Source organism: Topomyia yanbarensis, chromosome 2, assembly GCF_030247195.1.
Source record: "Topomyia yanbarensis strain Yona2022 chromosome 2, ASM3024719v1, whole genome shotgun sequence".
NCBI lineage: Eukaryota > Metazoa > Arthropoda > Insecta > Diptera > Culicidae > Topomyia > Topomyia yanbarensis.
In genome coordinates, this window is record NC_080671.1 from 436,192,446 (window position 1) to 436,213,549 (window position 21,104).

A 21,104-nucleotide genomic window follows, 5' to 3' on the forward strand; every position below is an offset into this window, starting at 1 on the left:
CCGAAGAGACAATTGGACAATGGGACCATTTTGCCAAAGGGATCCTTTTTTGCCGAAGGAACGTTTTTCCAAACAGTCAATTTTGCCAAAAACACCATTTTTCCGAACGTAACATTTTATCGAATGAACTATTTTGCCGAATGGAACATTTTACCGAATGAACCATTTTGCCGAATGAGCTATTTTGCCGAATGAGCTATTTTGCCGATTGAACCATTTTGCCATATGAGCCATTTACCCGTTACTGAAATATCATTTTTTTGAATGCCAAATGATCGAAAACAACTGAATCAAATCATAAATTTTACTTAATTTTTGCTTCACTTTGAACACATTCATTTAATAGTTTCATTGAATGTGTGGTACCTGTGGGTTTTAAATAAAAAAATCGATACTGGAAGAAATTATTCCATTACCGTTAAAATGATCGTAATTTTTCCTTTCCTAAAAAAATCTATTTCTTTCTTTTTACAAATATTTTAAGCATGAACATTTTAGGAATAAGTTTTTGTATCCATCTTAAAACTAGGTCTCTCTCTCTCTCTCTCTCTCTCTCTCTCTCTCTCTCTCTCCTGATGTTGGGAAAATAAACAAATTTTGGTTTAAACTCTTGTGTGACGTATGTTTGTGTGTGAATTTGAATGTCGTAATTCATTCGTTCCTTTAAAACATTGCGCTTGCAAACCCGAAAGATATTTGTCATCTTTGAATAGTTCTCTCTCTCCCTTTCTCTATCTTTCATACACAATTTTCCTGGTAGGCATATATTGAAGAAATGTCTAGACAAAAAAACCTCATGTTAAAAAGAAGGAAAATTCCACAAAACAAAGCTAATAGAACCACAAATGTAAATACAATAAATAAAGTGTATTGAGACTTTTTAGTGATATCCAACGGAGAAAACAGATCAATGGTGGTGGATGGTGTGTTAAACGAAAGCAATTATGTGAAAAATATCCCCAGAGACAGGATTCGAAGCTACAACCCTTAGGACTAGAATGATTAAAAAGATAATTTTTTGAACTTGGTAAAATTAGAGCCACCCTAACTGATGTTTCAACAAAAAGAAATGGCTCGAAACTACGAAAACTTTTTCAAAGGTTTAGTAAGGCTATGTTATTTAGTTTTAGTAAAATCTTAAAATTCCTGCTAAATTTGCATTTTGGACGACTGTGCAGTGTCATCTAACCTTTCCATATGACTATGATTCCATTTTTATAATAGATTTTCCTTCACTGATCACCTATAATAACCCTTTTACTTTTTTCTGGTGTTTCCTTGAAAACGGTGGGGTCAAGAAACACGAAAAGCTTTTTTTCATAAAGTGCTTCCCTCGCAATGCTATAAACTGCTTAATTTTAACCATCCCATGCTCATTACAATTCTCCTAGAATATTTACAATAGTCCAATTGCGTGGAAACGAAGATTTTCTAATTATTTTGCACAAAACACCATGCGCTTCCATATCAGTAACAAAAACTTAAAATCTCCTTAAACCCGTTTGTGCACCGATGCGTAGAACTAGACCATGATACTCGAAAAATATGTATAATATTAGACCGTTCCGAACTATTTCACCTGATTGTACAGAATACATTAGTGAAGAAAGTATTTTTGATCAGACTACCTCAGCTCTAATTAAACGAAAAAGTCATAGTTCCAAGCAAACTTAGCGAATATATTACAATTGCAAACCAAATTCTTTAGTCTCCCAATAAAATGAAACTAGTTGTGCTGAAATCGAACCAAATTCAAACCGGTAATATGCATTTAAAGTGAACATAGAAATTGTGAATTCGGAAATGAAAATCATAGAAAAGTCCGGACAAAGCAACGTTAACTGCTGTTAAAAATCGTGTTCTTATTCAATAATCATAACACTTTAAATTTGTATCATTCAATATATGAGAAGTTTTGTAAAAATATAAAATACCAATGATTGAAACATAATTTTTTGAGGTTTCGCCCGGCCTCCGGCTTCTATGCGCCATTCGAATTGAACAAATAATTCTTTTTTTATTATTTTTGGTTGTTGACACAAGTCCCTTTAGCTTGTTTAAGAAATTTTAGTGAAATTTAATGGAGGAAAACAGATCGAAATGAGCGAAAGCAATTATGCGAAAAAAATCCCCCAGAGGCACGATTCAAACCTGCAACCCTTGGGACTCCGGCCCAATTCACAAACCCTTATGTTCACTCACCATTTAGATCTGAGCTGATTTCTCCGTTGGATACCACTAAAGAGTCTTGAAAAAGGTATTGACACTTAGGTAAAAACCAAAAAACTCCTTTTCTTGCAGGACATCACACAGCACTGGATTTACTCAGACACACATATGTTTTTGGATCTAGCGTCAATCCGGCACTAGCTTAGTCCTGTCACTAAGTTAGTGTTGGATTCTGATGAGCGGAGCTCTAAACGCTTCTCCAATAAGTAATTACGTCAGTTCGAATTTATTTCCTAAAAAACAGTTACATAACTTGCATATTCATGTAAAAATAGAATAGAATGGTTTCAGGTTACCAAATTTAATGTTAAACAATATGCCAAGAAAACGATCAATAATAAAAGGAAAAGCATGTACCTCCACGCCCGCACTCGCCAGCGTGAAAAGAAAATAACTTTACACAATTCACCTTACCTTATTTTAGTAGCTTTGCGGCAAATGGATCCTTCAGTTGTAATTTTCAGCTAACATAGTCTATATTAATGGCACATCTATAAAAGCGAATATATGCTCTCTTCGGCACTTCTTTATCTTCCACTACACAAAAATATAATAAGCACCTTCACAACCCGCACACAGCAAAACTTGTTCGCCAAAACCACTCTACACTCTGTTATAATCTTCCTCGGGTTTCGTTCCGATGGTTTCCGGTGTGGCGGAGGTCTCCTTCCTCTCTCTCTATCCCACCAACACGAACAAGAACCAAATGTTTCGCAGTTGTAGTTTTGGAGAACCCGGCTACTCGGACCACTCACCACTGCACCACTCACTGGCTGCCCCGGATTTGGTCTTTGGCTCGATGAAGAAATAAAATATTCAACATTTAAATTTCCAGCATTTCTCGCTTCAGCACATCGCCTCCTGCCGGCAGACGTCGTCACCGTTTAAAACTTTACCTTCCTACCAAGACCGAAACAGTCCGGAACTCAGGCATTTTTTCGTTCGGTTACTTGATCCCATTAATTCGCCGGAACTTACAGTGCGCTTTAATTTATTTTTTCTTTCTCTCTCTCTCTCTACCAAAACACGTTCACAAAACACGATACGGCGAGCCCAGAGAAGCTACGAAATAGACGAACCACCGGCTCGTAGGGAATCCACCTGTTTTTGCGACGACCGGCTGCTTTGGCTACCTCAGCCACGGTTCGGTTGTTGTTTGCCGAGCATGAATTAGTTAAACATCAGTCCTACCTCACTGTCTGTTGTTGGAGCCGGATCCCTGCCTCGAGCTGTGGAGTGTTCTGGAATATCCTAACATCAAAAAGAAAAACAGAGAAAAAAGCGAAAATTTAGATTCGGACTTGTTAATGGGTTCACTTCGACTGTGACTTTTGGCAGATGTGCTGAAAACAGGGTCGGAAAAGGCAAACAATGGGATGGGTTACATACTGTTTTTATCTACGCTCTATTCAACTTTATTAGGTAACTACATACATCTATTTAGTATCGCTATCGTGAAGGATATCAGAAAATTTATGACCTGAAATATTTTAACAGCTCGGGTAATAAACGGATTCAAACCTTTTAGCAGGTCGTGCTTTTAATGCAGTTCTACTTGCCGGTACTTTTTTAATTAGTTCTGTCTTATGAGTTAACACAGCAAGCCATAATTCACGGGATAAACTTTTAGAAAATGTGCTGTATAAGTATACAGATGAGAATACGTTAGCTGAGCACTCCCGCCACGTGTAGGTGCTTTACACTCGACTGCTATTAATGACAAACAAGAACGATCAGGAACAGATTCGAAAAATATTTTTTTTGATTTACCGAAGTTGGGCCAAAATGACGACAAAGCGATATTAGTTTTCATGCCGGTGGTGTATTCTATTCGTTCTTCCACACAGTCTTTTTCGACTTTCAACCGAAGAGTTTTTCCAGTAGAAAAACCTTTGGATACAATGCTTTCGGGATAAACTACTCGTTTGCCAAATTTTTTGGAAATGTTAAGACATAATTAAGTACATTTTAGCGTTGTTGGCTCAGTATCCTTAATGAATAAAACAAATATCAATGGTCCTTTGAGGCTTCCTTGAAGAACTCATTAACCTATTTTAATAACATTGAGCATGTTGTACCTAGTCTAATGAAGATGTATCATTTTGAAAGAGAGGATTGTAACCAATTGATCAATAACATTGACAATTGAATCTAACTTTTCAGTCTAGAACTGTCACAACATGTTTAGTCGAACTATTCAAAATGAGATTCACGGACAGCGAGAACTATTATACTAAGAGATAATGCCACCCAGAATAAGACAAAATGATCTCGTGACCAGAAACACTCCAAACACTCCCGAACTGGTCATTTTTGACAGTTTGCGGAGGCTTCTAAGGCCGACCATAAAATTCTATTGCAATTTTAAATGCGCATTTCTCAAAACAACATATTTCAAATATATTTTATATTTAAAAAAAGTCATAGTTATTTTAATTTTTTTTTTTTTTGGAAAATCAATGCACTGTTTAGTAAGGTTTAAAGTTGAAAATCCTGAAGCAGCGATCGTTTATGAAAGATTACAAGAATACTTTGGTACGCTAAAATACACTTGATGCTTAAGAGTTGTCACTTAACTCCAGAAAAAAATCCTAAAATTGTCATTTTTTGACGCGCATGGTAACCTTTTCGCTGCACTCGAATATCTTCAAATTCAGGTCAGCCGGATGTTCCTCGCATAACAAAAATTATTTTTATTACTTTTTTACCGAGTTTTAGGTTTCCAGACATTGGACCACCCTTCTCCAGTCTCCTTGAACGCCCGTCGCGCAGACGCATTTTCCTCATTTAAATACAGCCAACGAATGCTTTGGGTCTGCCCCGAAGACCGTGACATCTTCCAGGCACGCTGCTAAGCTTTACTTTAGCTGGCCTCTCTATCACGGCATCCGCGTCACATATCCAGCCTTCTGTAGTTTTCTGTTTTCTATCAGTTATCTCTATATGTACTACAGCTCGCGGTTCATCAGTTTTAGTCACTCTCCATTTTCTACTGAGCCGACGAATATTGGACACAAATTCTTCTCTCAAACACATCAAGCTCATGGCATGTGCAGAGCAACAGGCAGTATCAGTGATTTGTATAGAGCAAATCCGTCTGTGAGCTATGGAGCTAAGCTGACTAAGCAAACCATACAAAGTTTCGTCGCATCCAGAACACTCCTTTTTACCTCACGGCTAACATCGTTATCCCACGTCACTAATGTTTCAAGATGTATGAATTCGTTGACATCATCGTATCGTACGTCATCGATATCCGCCTCGACACTAGAGGTGTGCGCCGATGCATTTTTAATCGGCGGCGGCGTAAGCGACATTTTTGGCCGGCGGCGGCGGCGTTGGCGGCGTCACGCCGTTGGACCCTACCGGCGGCGGCGCGCCGGCGTGTGTCGGCGTGACGAATATTGACGCCTATGTAACTGCCATTTGAGCCAATATATTCTGATTCCTGATTCCCAAATTTTCGGTTTCTATTGTAACAGACTTCACAGAACATACAAACAAACGTTACAGCTTAAAGAAAATCTAAAAAAATCATCGCCCACGATGTACTAGCGACATCTGTTGAACACATTGCACAAAATGTATTTCTCGCAACCATATCAATTTTTTTTTCAACTGAAGCTCCAATAGTGCCCACCCTGCTTGCCAAATGCAAGATAATAAATGAAAGGTGGAACTATTTTTACAGTTGTAAAATTTGAAGAACGAAATAGAAAATGTCGCATACTACGACTTCGCATGAAATAATGATTGCAATGGACAAATTTGAAGAGTGCAGAGTAACGACTGTATTTCAATGACCCATAATAATTATTTATTGTTCTATATTTGGGAAATTAAGCAACGGTAAAACAGTTTTTGTTTTGTTTGAGGAAATTAATTGTTGTTGTCGTTTCATTGTTTTTGTTTCTATTTAGTCATCTTTACCGTAATCTCGGGGACAATTGACAGCTCCCATATATTGAATTCATAAGCAAATTTTGGGGGTGATTTGATGATGTCATGGCGGCTCGAATGGAGCAAAATTTGAAAAAGGCGCATCCCATTTATTGTTTTCCATATCTGTGGAAAATAATCAATTTAAGCATTTCTACCATTTTTTTTTTGCTGCTAGAATTCTGATAAAAACAGAAATTCTATTCGAAACGAATTGTTAAGCTTGGTGGTGATGTACTTTCATTGGCCAAAATGTTTTTCATTTACAATTCTCGAGATAAAAAGCACCAATGATTTAACGATTTCAAACTTCACACAATAAGAAAACCAAAACATGTTTAGGAAGGAAGAGAGCCGGTTGTTAAAAACAGACTTCCAGCTAAATATTAATAAGATTTATGTAACTTTGCTGACGGTTTTCAGTTAGGGATAAATTTATTCTCTAATAATAGTTTTCTTTATTCACATTTTGGAATAAGCTTTTTCTAAATGTTGTTCTAGCCGCCTTGACGGCGATCATAACATACGTAACGAAACACGCTTTTCTCTGGAAAAGCGTGGTTGTTCGTGGTACTCATACAGAGAAGGCATACTGGCGCCACCATCAAATCGGTGGTGCATATATGAAACAAGCACTATCTGTCAAGTTGTCCCTGGGTTGTTTACCATCGCTCTTTTAGAATCCCGCAGATATCATGTACCCTAACACGAGGCGTTATTATTGGCATTACTGCCCAGAAATGTCACTTTTCATAATCGTGTAAGGACCTTTCAAGGTAGACACATTACCTCATTTTCCAGACTGGTTTTTACTTTTACTTCTTGTAAGCACAAAATCGCCACAATGATAAGGAATACGATTCCCTGGTACTACATTTTCTTACAACGTACGATCTGCTTCTATTTTGAGTGCAAAGTATGCTCGATGTGCTGCAATCATACAGATCTACACCCTGACGAAACCTAAATATACAGTTACTATCAATCATAATCATAATATTTCACGACTTGACGTGTTAGCTCCTGTTAGGTTGAAACTGATCACTAAACAAGTCTGATTGAAAATGACCTGAGCGTATCTCTAGTTTTCGTAGCACCTGCACCCCGCCAATTTCTCCAGCAGTTCCGGGGACCAACAAATTCTAATCCATTGCATACATTCTTACCCTCTGCATCGCCACATCTGTGCACCAGCGTCGCGAAAAGTCAAGATCACTTTGCTCAACTATTCTTCAAAAAAAATTTTTTTTAAATAGGTAACGATTCAATCAATTATAAATAAACCACGCATTGAAACTAATTTTTGTGTTTTCACAAAACTAGTTCACGCAAAAAAGATGACATTATACTCAAATGTTTACGTAAGTATAATAAGATTATGTGGAAAATTAATTACTTCATGAATTACATCATGAACAGTTTCACGAGCTCGACTGGTGAATCGTGTGTAGCATATTAGGAATTAAGAATCGGTTAAAAAATCAATGAATAATACACTGCGTTCCAGTGAAATTGATTAGGTGCAAAGATTAGGATCAGGCACATAATCGTAAATTTCAGGCACATATATCTTGAAAGTGGAAGTTTTTTTTTAATTTGTGGACCATTTCACGCACACGAATGGTGAATTGAAACTTATATGCTCACAATCATAACCAGTTGACGAAGCAAGAATGGATCTTTGAATTATATAACGAGTGTCGTGTAATGGTTTTCGAGAAAATATCAAGATTATTTTAATTTTGTAATCCAATTGACAACCACTAATACCAAATAATGATCAAGATGTGATAAATCATGAATCAGTTAACGTCGTATATTTGGTCCATAGACAATGTTCCTAGATTTGTGGATAAAATTATGAGCCAATAATTTTAGAGCTCGCGAATTGTCGGCGCGGGAAAAATGCAACGGCGGCGCGCCGCCGATTTACCGTTCGGCGTCGGCGAACGTTAAAAATTACCGGCGGCGGCGGCGTGGCGCGGCGGCGCACAGGTCTACGACACCAACAACGTTCGGAGTGCCTCGCTCTCTACCAGCTACTATGTAATTTGTCTTGCCAGAGTTTATAGTGAATCCGTTTCTCGAAGCCACTCTTTTAAAAGGCTTCTTCCACTGCTCTTGGATCAACGCCAATATAGTCGATACCGTCCGCGAAGCTAGGAAACAGCTTGTGTAAGATGAGACATGCAAAGGAACGGAACCATCAACACAACTGAGTTGTGTTGATGGTTCCGTTCCTTTGCGTGTCGGATCTTTGTATCGCATATTCGAGCTTTATATTCAACAATAGATAAAAGAGAACATCACCCTTCTTCAATCCATCAAACGTCTCAAACCAGCGTTAACCCACCCAGCATCATGGAAATCAGCTTAATCATATTTGTCGCAAAGCCTTGTTCAAGCATTATCGAAAATAGTTCGTTTCGTTCCATTGAATCGTACGCCGCCTTCATATTCACAAACAGATGATGTATCCGCAAGATATTTTCCAAAAATGTGTTCAGAATTTGTTACAGAGTAAACACTTGGTCCGTCGTTGTTTGGAATTCTGAAAACCCGCTTTGGCATTCGCCGATAATAGATTCAGCTAGTGGGCGCAGTCTGCTAAACAGAACACTGGTGAGTACCTCTAGGCAGCATTAAGGATCGGTATCCTTCGACCATTATAACAATTAATTTTGTGGCCCATCTTGAAGATAACAGATATCACTTTTCCAATTTGCTGAAATTTATGTAGATTAACGCATTGCTTTAAATTCATTATTTATGGTCCATTTTATATAGCCGACAACACTCCCGGCTGTCCGGAGTTCAAGTTGTTTTTAATGAACTCGATAAACGGTTATCCAGAGCTAAACGTCTTCGCATCTAGAACGTTTATAGATCCTACAGTCAATAAAGTATTCAAACTCCTTATGCACGAAAATATATTCTCAGTCGCATCGCTTGCTTGAGGCGAATCCTGACTAACAACCCACCCACTACCCAATCCGTGGTACTTATGGGAGTGTCACTGAGTCGGGGCCTTCCATTAAATAAGTACCACATCAACACGAGGCGATACAGCAGCTGTTTTGCGTGGAAATTTTACGAGAAGACAAATTCTTTGCACAATGGCTATATGCCACACCCCGATAGGCGCAGATACGGAAATAGTGACTTTATCACCAACGAGTGTAAGGTGATCGAAAGATGGAAGCAATATTATGACGAACACCTAAAAGGCGAAGTAAGTAGAGGTCGAGCGTAGCGCAAGAATGAGTCTGGGATGTGTTACGACCGAGGAACACTTTCGGGTCCTTTTGACACTCGGAAAAGGCTAAAGGAAGGTAATGGGATCTCGTATTTACTGTCCAATTTCGCTTTGGAAGGTGTGATAAGAAAAGCGAAGATTGACACGAGTGCTACGATTTTCTTGAAGTCTAATTAGTTGTTGCTTAACCGATTGCCATAAAAATTTATACGTAGAAGGCATTTGTTATGGAGCGTGTTTATGCGCTATTGGTTGGGGATTCTGTCCGTCAGATGACGCTTCGGAACAAATTATGTTTTACTCCTATTTCGTTAAAACTCGCAGCAACACGCGACGAGATTTAGCCAGTTCCTGATAAATATACATTCTAAACCACTGTACAATGTTCAATAATTAATAAATATACAATAGTTTAAATCGGTGTCATTTGACCATCTGTTTCAACAAATTTCGCGAACGTTTTTTTACGCATACTTTTGAGGGATTCCATGAGAAACCGGCCGACCACAAAATATGACCATCGTCGATTCGAACGAAACTTTGAGGTTGTGTTCGGTTCATAAATCACTATGATTTTCCTTTGACAATTCCAATAATTTGGTACAAGAGCAAATTTTTAAAAGGGCGTAAACATTTGCATTAATTTCAACATTTTTGTTCATTTACTGTACTTTATACAGCAAAACTTTCTGAGAATGCATTTTAGGGAATGAATATTAATGTACGAAAAAAAAATATGCACTGAAAAAATGTTGTCATTTATCACAAAAACAAAAATTTGTGCTAAAAATTTAAATTGCAAAAAAAACCATTTTTTCTAATTTTTTATATTTTGTCAACAAAAACTCTAAAAGGAAAAATATACATTTTGAATATAATTGTATGATGGAGAACTTATGGGTAAAAAAGTTTTTCTAACAATAACTTTATATATGTTTTAAAATTTCATACTAATTGACATACAAAACTGTAATTTTATTACTGAATATAATTCTAAGTATCATTTTGAATCAAAATGCATTTAACAAAAATCTTCCAAAATGCGATAGATTTCGAGATATTTGAAATTTTGTTCCAGCGAAACAGCTAATTCGTGTGATTATGCCATTTTAAAAACTAATTCGAGTTACCCCATCATAAAATATCAAAAATCTAATGTTTATCGTTTTAAAGACGTAAAAGAAACTTTTTCAGTGTATTTGGATCACGGAGAAGCTTTCAATAAAAAAGTTTTCCTAACAACAACTTTTGACATATTTTTATAATTCATACTATTTGCAGTCAAAACACAATTTTCTTTTTGAATATGATTCTAAACGCCATTCTAAATCAAAATACTCCTAACATAATTTTCTGAAATGTAGTGGTTCTCAAGATATTTTAAATTTTGTTTCAACAACACAATTGTTGTTTTATTGCGACCTTTTCAGAAGATATTCGCATTTCTCCATCAACAACAAAAGGTTTTTCAAAAGGCTTATAAAATTTCCTGTAACTTCTCTTTTGATATCAAGGCGATATTATAACCCATTTGAACGCTACATGAAAACAACCAAAATATGATCGAACTATTTAGTTTAATCATAAGACCCTACAGTTGAATAGTATTTCGATTGTTTTCTTATAGCTTTCAAATGGTATATCACCTTGATGTCGAAGAGAAAGTTACAAGAAATGTAATGAGCCTTTTGAAAAAAATTTTTGTTGTTGATGGGGAAACGCGAATAACTTCTGAAAAGGTCGCAAAAAAACAAAAGAATTGTGTCGTTAAAACAAAATTTGAAATATCTCGAGAACTACTACATTTCAGAATTTTTTTGTTATGAGCATTTTGATTTAAAATGGCGTTTCGAATCATATTCAAAAAGAAAATTGTATTTTTGACTGCAAATAGTATGAATTAGAAAAATATGTCAAAAGTTGTTGTTAGGAAAACTGTTTTATTGAAGGCTTCTCCATGATCCAAATACACTGAAAAAGTTTCTTTTATGTCTTTAAAACGATGAACATTAGATTTTTGATATTTTTTGATGGGGTAACTCGAATAAGTTTTTTAAAATGGCATAATCACACGAATTAACTGTTTCGTTGGAACAAAATTCCTAATATCTCGAAAACTATCGCATTTTGGAAGATTTTTGTTAAATACATTTTGATTTAAAATGGTACTTAGAATTAATTCAGTAATAAAATTACAGTTTTGTCCATTAGTATGAAATTTTAAAACATGTGTAAAGTTATTGTTAGAAACACTCTTTTACCCATAAGTTCTCCATCATAGAATTATATTCAAAATGTATCTTTACCTTTTAGGTTTTTGTTGACCAAATATAAAAAATCAGAAAAAATGGGTTTTTTTGCAATTTAAATTTTTAACACAAATTTTTGTTTTTGTGAAAAATGACACAACATTTTTTCAGTGTATATCATGTCCACATGAGCCTGCCTAGTCCTAGTTTTCCGTTCTAAGCTTATAACTGATTCGCTCTAGAATACCTATCCGTCTTTCAATTTCATTGCTTTCGTTTCTCTTAGTCTCAAATTTGCCGAAAATAACCAACAAAATCGATACAATAAATATTCATTCCCTAAAACTCGTTCTCAGAAAGATTTGTTGTATAAAATACAGTAATTGAACAAAAAAATGTTGAAATTAATGCACGTAGAAATGTTTACGCCCTTTTAAAAAAGTGCTATCGATTCAAAAGAATTTTATTGATTGTGGAAAATGTTTAGTCTTCCATGCCGATGAAACGTGTAAAGTTTGAGATTCGATTGAGTTCGATCCGATCTTTTCATACCGTGCAATGTGCGTCAGTGTCTCTACTTATGGGTCCGTCTAAATCCTTTACGACCCCTTTTCAGTTACAAAACTAATGTGAATGCTAATTGATAAACCATTTCATGATTATAATAAGTCTCCCACATTCACAGGAAAAAGCTTAAACTGAAGATGGCTTCACATCGTGTAGCGTAGAATTTGTTCAGGGGTATTGACACTAAGAACCTTACTCGCCTATTCTATCAGACCAGGATCAAAAATATGTTTCGAATTGCCAGGCTGCGATTCCAAACCAAAAACGACGGTCAAGAGTATTTGGACTACGATAACGTTATCGTGTGGAACGTGTTGTATCATTGTATCATAGTTAATATGAGCATCATTTTTTGTTTGGTCCACCTGAAGGCATAGGACGTATGCTAGTAGAGCTGAGAATAGGGACTTCCGGACGTAACCGATTCATGATCGTGCGAACACAGGCGTTCACTCCTTAGACCACGTTTGTGAATTTAGAAATGCTAAAACGTTCACTTATCCACCGGGATGTTATGCTGTTTGCGAGATCCCGGGCGTAGGTGTCGTAAACGATCGCGAAGGACTCGATCGTTTGTAGGTGCTAGCGTGTATATATTATTTTCCATAACCGTCAAACCGTGTGGCCATTCGCATGTTCTTGAATGATCGCACGCGTACCGTGAATCTGATACTTAATTTTTAGTGTATGGGTCAGATGCTAGAAGAGAGAGTTCTCCCATTTCACTATAGTTCCCGGCCATGTAGCCATGAAACGTGTTTTCTAGTGACTATGAACGTCATTTTTTTCATTGGTCCAACAGAAGGCATAAGTCTAGGCTGGTAGGATCGAGGGTAGAGACATCCCGACGTGACCGATTCATAATCGCTGGAGCTGTGGGTTAATGGTTGAGATCGCGTTTGTAAACTTATAAGTGCTAAAAACGTTCACTTAATTACCGGGGTGTTTTAATGTTTACGACATTGTGAGCGTAAGTATGTGTAGATGATTGCAATTGCATGTTCCGGTTTGTGATCGGGTTTGTATTATCGCGAAGGCCACGATTATATATTTGGAATGAAAGAGATTGTGAGTGTATATGAGAGAATGTGCAATTTATTGTCTTAGTGAGTGTTAGTGTGAGTCTAATACTACGTTCACACTACAGAGTTAAACATGTTATAATAATTAGCAACAAGAAAAATGTTATCAAGATAGCGTTAAAACACGTTTTAACTCGCAGTGTGAACGTAGTATAATTTAAATTATAGTACTAAAAGGAAAAATAACATGCCGAATAGGGAGAAAAAGGAAAAAAAAATAAGTAGAAGCGTATAAATTGATCGATACTATTTTTGGTTCACATGAGCACTGGAAAAGCAAGCTACTAGAAGTACAACCAAAACAGATTAATGAAACAGAAGAAAAGAACACATGTAACATGCAGTCAAACTACTTGAACTCGTCTAAATACCTGCAAATGATACATTAACGACAATTGCATTCTGTTAGAAATTATTCATGCTATACTGACCGGGAATGGATGATTCACGTACGTCAGTAAAATTATCGTACCTTAATTTATTCAATCCGATTTTCCCGAATTAATCGAATCAAATGCACGAAGTGAGCACCGGTAAAAAGTAACCGACAAATCCTAGGAAGAGTTACCCACCAATCTATCATATGCGCATCCACTCCCTAATCCAGCTACCGCAAATACTCAGACGAACACATACACAGATTGACATACGACTAGCACATAACAATTGTACACTAAATCTAAAAACAACAATTATTACGACACATTAAGAGGCTTCAACTTTTAAATTTTTTTAATTAATTAGCCTGTGCACGATGACAAAGTCGACCGATAAATCGATACACAATGACCTCCACTGCGAGTCCCCAAACACTGCAATTAAACTGTTGGACAATTTTTGCAAACCCAGCCTACAGAAACGCCAGCATGGCCAATTTGGTGTTAGTTAGGATACATCATCCAACTGGCAGCAAGCTGATGTCATTTACTGGTGAGTGGAGCACAAAACATTTAAATCCAACTTTTCCCACCAAAAGGTAGATAATTTTTTGAGAAAGTTTCAGTACAAGAAAAGTCCCTGTTTTTGGCGTTAACATATCAATGATTAACTAGGTGGAATGATTTTTTGGCGTAAGTGTATTTGTTTCAAACTTTCCAAGAACAACCTAAAACATAAGCAAATTTTAAGATTAAAATGAGTGTATCAAACGAAGATCGATATCTTAGTGCGTCCACCTTTAAACCAGTTGGTACAGTCTCATTCCCAAAAATAGCAATATTATACAATATGTTGCATCTAACTCATGCATATGCAATCATTTTGTAAAACATTTTAACTCGGTAGTAAAGCAAGAAAAATAAACATACAGTGAAAACTGTTTTTGAATTTTGCCACGTAACATGTTCCATATTTCAATAGAAAGAAGAAATAGACAAAATATTTCAAAATAATATTTTCAAGAACGTTATCGAAGACATCAATCCTGAATATGAACTTTCGAAAAAACAGATTTCAGGTCGCACTACTAAGTGAAGTAATCGTTCATCTGTCAACTTCAAAGGCTTTTCTTGTTTTGAAGGTTCTCAAAAACATCCAATTGCAAAAAAATCAAAGCTCGCGAGGTAATTACTTTTGGTCAGGTTTGTACAATTCTGGACCAATGTGCGTTGTACAGCCGGACCGCACACAATACACAAAGGTTTTCAATGTGACTTTAACAGTAATTTTATTTTTTATTAAAACCAAATACCTTCTTCTCGTTTAAATAGTCGATAGGGCGGTTCTAATTTTAGCAAAATATAAATTGAGCTTCTTAACGTTTCGAGACAGAGCTTAACTGCCTTCAATGTAGTTGGGGAACAAAACATTTTAGACAATTTACTGAAGACATGCAAGTTCTATCTTACACACTTTCCGTTCCAAATGAAACACATAAGTAAACTTTGGGGAGTTCCATCAAATACAGCCCTATTCATATGACTTTTGTAGTTTTAAGTTTTAATTTGGGTAACAACTTCAAGATTATTTTAGGGGTGGACAACTTCAAGATTATTTTAGGGGTTCTAACACCAACTACTTGAATTATTTTGTTTCAAAGTTATGGAAGCCTTGACATAAAAGTATGTAACGTGTATTTAATCGTTGTTCCAATGTTTTTGATTATCATCTGTTTCGCAATGTTTTAAAACGATTTATTCGACGATCCTGGTCTCAATAGCATTTGTTTAAGCATTAGTTTCCAGTGATTTATTATTTTTATGTCAATGATAAGTTGTTTAGATCTAAATTATATTATTAATAAAATGTATCATTTGGATATTTTTCATCTGTTGGTACAAAAGATGAAGAGGTTTTATGCATTCTGGAGAGCGAGATTGAAAGAAACTCAGCTTCAGGAGGCTTTCCCCTTCTCATAAAATAAAATAAATAACAAAGAAAAAAGTGAAAGGTTACGTATTCAAATAGTATCCAAATCCAAAGTATCTAACAGTTCAATCGTCATTTGTCACCTAATTACACAACACCCACATCGAATTTATTCGCGAGTAGTTTGGTTTATTTTGATAATAAATAATTCATAAAAAACTACTATGCGAGATCTATTCCCAAAAGGGCACAATATCAAACTCATCTCATCAGTAACTGGCATCAACTTGGGGCCACTTAGACGTCGATCGAGACCAAAGGGGGCTCCTCACCCCCAGAACGGTCTCCGGACCGGTTGGCAACGATTATCGAAGTACTCTTCCCGTCTCGAGCCACAAGCCCCTGGCCACCTGCACTACGAGACAGTGCGGGCACGGCCGAAATGGTGGCTCCAGTGACGAATGAAGAACTACTCGCAGTGGCTAAATCCCTAGCAATGAACAAAGCTCCAGGGCCGGATGGAGTTCCAAACAACGCTCTCAAGGCAGCGATCATAGCGAACCCGAACATGTTTAGGCTAGCTATGCAGAGATGCCTTGACGAGTGCCGTTTCCCCGATAGATGGAAAAGGCAGGAATTGGTGCTGTTGCCCAAGCTCGGGAAGCCGCCAGGCGACCCATCGGCGTACAGACCAATCTGTCTGATCGACACGACTGGCGAACTGCTTGAGAGGATTATTCTCATCAGGCTAACCCCGTACGCGGAAGGTATGGACGGCCTGTCAAGCAACCAGTTTGGCTTTCGGAAGGGTAAGTCCACAGTGGACGCTCTCAACTCAGTAATAAATACTGGGTGGGCGTAGCGTATTGGTAAATCGATTGCCTTGTACGCAGCGCACCTGGGTTCGATTCCCAACCCCGCACATAGGGTTAGAAAATTTTCATAAGAGATTTTTCTAACCCGAAGAGGCGAATGACCTTAAGGTTAAAACCTCTATAATCGAAATAAAAAAATAAAAAAAAAATACTGCCGAGATAGCGATCCAACGGAAAAGGCGAGGTATTCGATACTGTGCGTTAGTGACACTTGACGTGAAGAACGCATTCAACAGCGCAAGCTGGGATGCCATCGCGCTCTCGTTACACCGGCTTAGCCTACCGGTGGGTCTGTACCGGATCCTGGAAAGTTACTTCCAAAACCGCGTACTGCTATACGAGACCGATGCCGGTCAGAAAAGGGTTCCGATTACCGCCGGAGTCCCGCAGGGCTCGATCCTAGGCCCGGTGCTATGGAACCTCATGTATGACGGGGTTCTGAGACTGAAGTTCCCTCCTGGGGTCAAGATAGTCGGCTTTGCCGACGACGTAACCTTGGGGGTCTACGGGGAGTCAATTCCTGAGGTAGAACTAACCGCAGAACACGCGATTAGGACGGTGGAGGAATGGATGAGCGCGAGAGGCCTGGAGCTCGCTCATCATAAGACGGAGGTAGTTATCGTCAACAACCGCAAGTCGGCACAACATGCAGTTATCCATGTGGGAGAAATCGCGATCACTTCACAGCGAAGTCTGAAGTCTCTCGGAGTCATTATAGACGACAAGCTGACCTTCGGCAGCCATGTCGACTATACATGCAAGAGAGCGTCGACTGCTGTTGCGGCTCTATCGAGAATGATGTCCAACAGCTCAAAGGTGTGCGCCAGTAGACGTAGGTTACTGGCAGGCGTTGCCGTATCTATCCTCAGGTACGGCGGCCCGTCATGGTCAAGAGCACTGAGGGTAACCAGTTACCTGCAGAAACTGGAGAGCACCTACCGCGTGATGTGCCTCAGAGTGATATCTGCCTACCGCACGGTATCACACGATGCATCCTGCGTGATAGCGAGCATGATGCCAGTCGGGCTGGTCATTCGGGAAGATGAGGAGTGCTGTGTCGCCAGATGGCAGCGTGAGAGGGACAACTCCTCGAAAGGTAGGTGGACCCACCGGCTGATACCTAGCATATCAAGCTGGGTGGGAAGACCCCATGGGAAAGTTCACTTCCACCTGACACAATTCCTGTCAGGCCATGGCTGTTTCCGCCGGTACCTCCACAGGTTCGGGCACGCGGAGGTCCCAGTCTGTCCGGACTGCCCAGGTGTAGATGAAACTGCCGAACACATACTGTTCGTATGTCATCGGTTCGACGTCGAAAGAAGAGCAATGCTTGACGTCTGTGGCTGGGACACAACCCCTGATACCCTTATTCAGCGGATGTGTCAATCGGTGGAGAAGTGGAACGCAGTCTCGGCTGCTACCATCCAGATTGCCTGTAGGCTACAGGTAATCTGGCGAACCGAGCAACAGACGACGGGCACGGCTAACTAGTGATTGGTTAGCTGGAGCGAAAAAGGCCAAGTGCAAAAAGGGAGTGAATGGTCTGTTCATGCCGAGGCAGGTTTGGCGCAGCGACTGGCAACCGCGTAAGGGGTAAACCCAGCCACCCCGAAGCAAGACAGAAGAGTGAGTGTATAGGCGAATAAGTGGACTGCCTCATGCCAAGACGGGAGGGTCGTAGCGTAGTATGTTGGGACTTAGCTATCGATGCCTCATGGCGTGGCAGAGGAGTGAAAGGGTGAGCATCCAAGTCAGTCTCACACGGCATGTTAAGGGTGAGCACAAAAGTCAGCCTCACATGGTATGGGTGGGGCAAGCACAAAAGTAAGCCTAGCAAGGAATGAGTAAGGTGAGCACACAAGTCAGCCTCGCAAGGAACAAAAAAGGTGAGCACAAAAGTCAGCCTCATGTGGGAGTGTTTGAGAGTGAATCAAGGTGCGATAGAGAGAGCACCCAAGTAAGCCTCATACAGGACGTATGAACGCGTGAGTGAGAGTGAATGAGTACATTTAGTACAGCCATCCCCCCAGAAGTAATACCGAGAGGTAGTTCCTGGGAGGAACGATGGCGGAGCCCAATGGAGTTTTGTCGGTATTAATGGCAGCGTCACCCTTCGAGCCCGCCACGCCCCCATCGAAATTAACCTTTTTTATCCCCGAATTGACATCAAAACAAATTAGCGTTTTCAGTAAGTATTATGAAAGCTGGAGCAGGAGTGAAAGTAAAAAAATGATTTAAAAGATACCCCAACCAACAAGTAGATATATAAATTATTCCTCCTTAAGTTTTATATGTCGTTGCAGAATCAAAAAAATTTCATTGTTGAAGGAAAGAAAATTTAAAAATAGATGAGAAATGTTTTAATGTTTACCGATTTAGATGTAAAATGCCCCCATCAAATCGCATCACGGAAAAACGCTGTAGAAATTACCTAGCGAACCGATCCACAACCCATAAGCTTTTGGCATGTTTATTTCATTCAAGCTCAATACCATAACCGTTCGCTCACACCTTACACTTAACTTCACTCATTAGGTGCTGTACAATATCTGGCTGCTGCTTCTTCTTTACGGAAACCGACTTTTTCTTCATGTCTTCCTCAGATTTGACCTCCTTGGGATGCTTCCGTAGTGCCTGCTTCATAATTGCCCAATATTTTTCGATAGGCCTTAGTTCCGGTACGTTTGGGGAAGGGATCATGTGCTTAGGTACGAAAGTGACCCCGTTGGCTTCGTACACTACAGGACAACATTGTAATATTGGTGCGAAGCTGGATCCAACCAGAAGATCATAGCGCTCTGGTATTGCTTCAACGGAGGAAACAGACGCTTATTCAGACACACCTTGAGGTAGATCTCCCCGTTTACAGTCCCGGTAGTCACGAACGGCGCATTCCGTTTACCACATGAGCAAATCGCTTGCCAAATCATCTATTTATTGGCAAACTTTGAAAGATTCCGCTTTCTCATTTCCTCCGGAACATCAAACTTGTGCTGGGCGGTGAAGAACAGTAGCTTCGGAAGCTGCGGAAGTCCGTCTTGACGAAAATCTCATCAACCACGATGAGACAATGAGACTTCGTCAGCATCTGGGTATACAGTTTCTGGGCCCGTGATTTTCCCCGTGAATATTTTGCCGTTCGTCACGATTTGGAACCTTCTGCACTTTTCACGTATGCAGTCCCTCCCGGTCCTTGGCTCTATGAACGTAAGACTTGTGCAGATCCAACTTTTTGGCCACATCGCTGACCGAAGCTACACTACACGCTTGTGATCCTGATCACCAATACATCCATACTGATCGCATTTCTACTTCCGTTCGATGCTCAGAGTTTGATAGTAACATTTAGTCACACGATTAACCGTTAACTGCACGATTCCGAGTTGTTCTCCGATGTGCCGATGAGAGAGTTTAGGATTTTCCAGGTGCTTGCACAAAATCAATTCGCGACGTTGCTTTTCGGGTGACGCCATTTTTTCCAATTTTCGAAAAACTGATAGCGATAAACATACAGTGTAAATAATACACTCAAAACTACTTCTACCCAAATTTACAAGAGAAAACACCCAATGGGTTATTTTCTATAGCGTCTTTATCCTTGATGCAATTTGACGTGGGACATTCTTTATTATGAAGTTTGTTTTGCAATTTTGCTGAAGACACCAAAATAACCACGAAAACGTCATCGAAAGTCAGTAAATGCTTTTGACCGTCGTTTTAAGGTTTAGGGCCACTGTGCGCTGAAGAAGAAATAAATCGATACAAATATTTTGCATTTTGGAATCACTTTTAGATATAATCAGCCATGGTGCTCGTAAGTTACTTATTTAGGAAGGTACAACAACACAAAAAAAAATGCAACAAGATACTTATTTTTCCTGGTATATTATTATTGTTTACCGTGCTGGAAAAGAGTAAATCCTGCAATCCTTACATTCAGACAATTGAGGGCTCTATAGAACCCTTGACCTAGCATTCCTTTGTTGTACTTCAGTACAAAGCGGAAGTACCGAATCCTACCATTTGACAACAATGAACTACCGGATGTCGATACAAACCGGATGGTTAGAAAACAAAAAGAAAACCATTGCGATAGCTATGGCAATTAGGAAAGTAATCTATAGGAATACTGAGGTCATGAAATATGAAACTAAACATTTGATGTCATTGAGTACATTGAGTAATTTCAACTCTAAGTAGCGCACGTACCCTATGTATTAGGAAAATTGATCAACGTTCCGGTTCGGTTTTCCAAGGTTAACATTAAAAATATAATTACTGGATTTTGGATGTTTTGAAAGCATCTCATCAGTAATTAGCACCCACTTGAAACCAATTAGACGATAAATCCAATTTGCTTTAGGCGTTCGCACACAAATTTGTGACTGTTTGAATTTAGTGTCTAAATGGTGCCAATTTTGTTGATAATTTGTATTTATCATAAAACTGGCCACAAGTTGAGGCTTGTTACTGACGAGATGAATTAGAAAGACGGAAAGCCGAAATAATTTTCTCTTTTGGTGAAAAAATCCTATATTTTTCTCCACTAAGGAGAAATATAGCATAGTTCATATTGCATTAGCTTGCTATGCCAAACCAA

The 21,104-nt window shown here is 38.7% G+C and overlaps 1 protein-coding gene across 5 annotated transcripts in view; it reads right to left on the minus strand.

Annotated features, from left to right (window-relative positions):
• LOC131685527 (high affinity cGMP-specific 3',5'-cyclic phosphodiesterase 9A) overlaps positions 1-21,104 on the minus strand; it is a 580,386-nt gene that overhangs the window by 440,012 nt on the left and 119,270 nt on the right. For all 5 annotated transcript variants that reach the window (XM_058969320.1, XM_058969322.1, XM_058969321.1 and 2 more), the window contains one exon: positions 2,644-3,480. The gene's annotated coding sequence lies outside the window, so the exon portion shown is untranslated. The remainder of the gene's footprint in view (positions 1-2,643; positions 3,481-21,104) is intronic.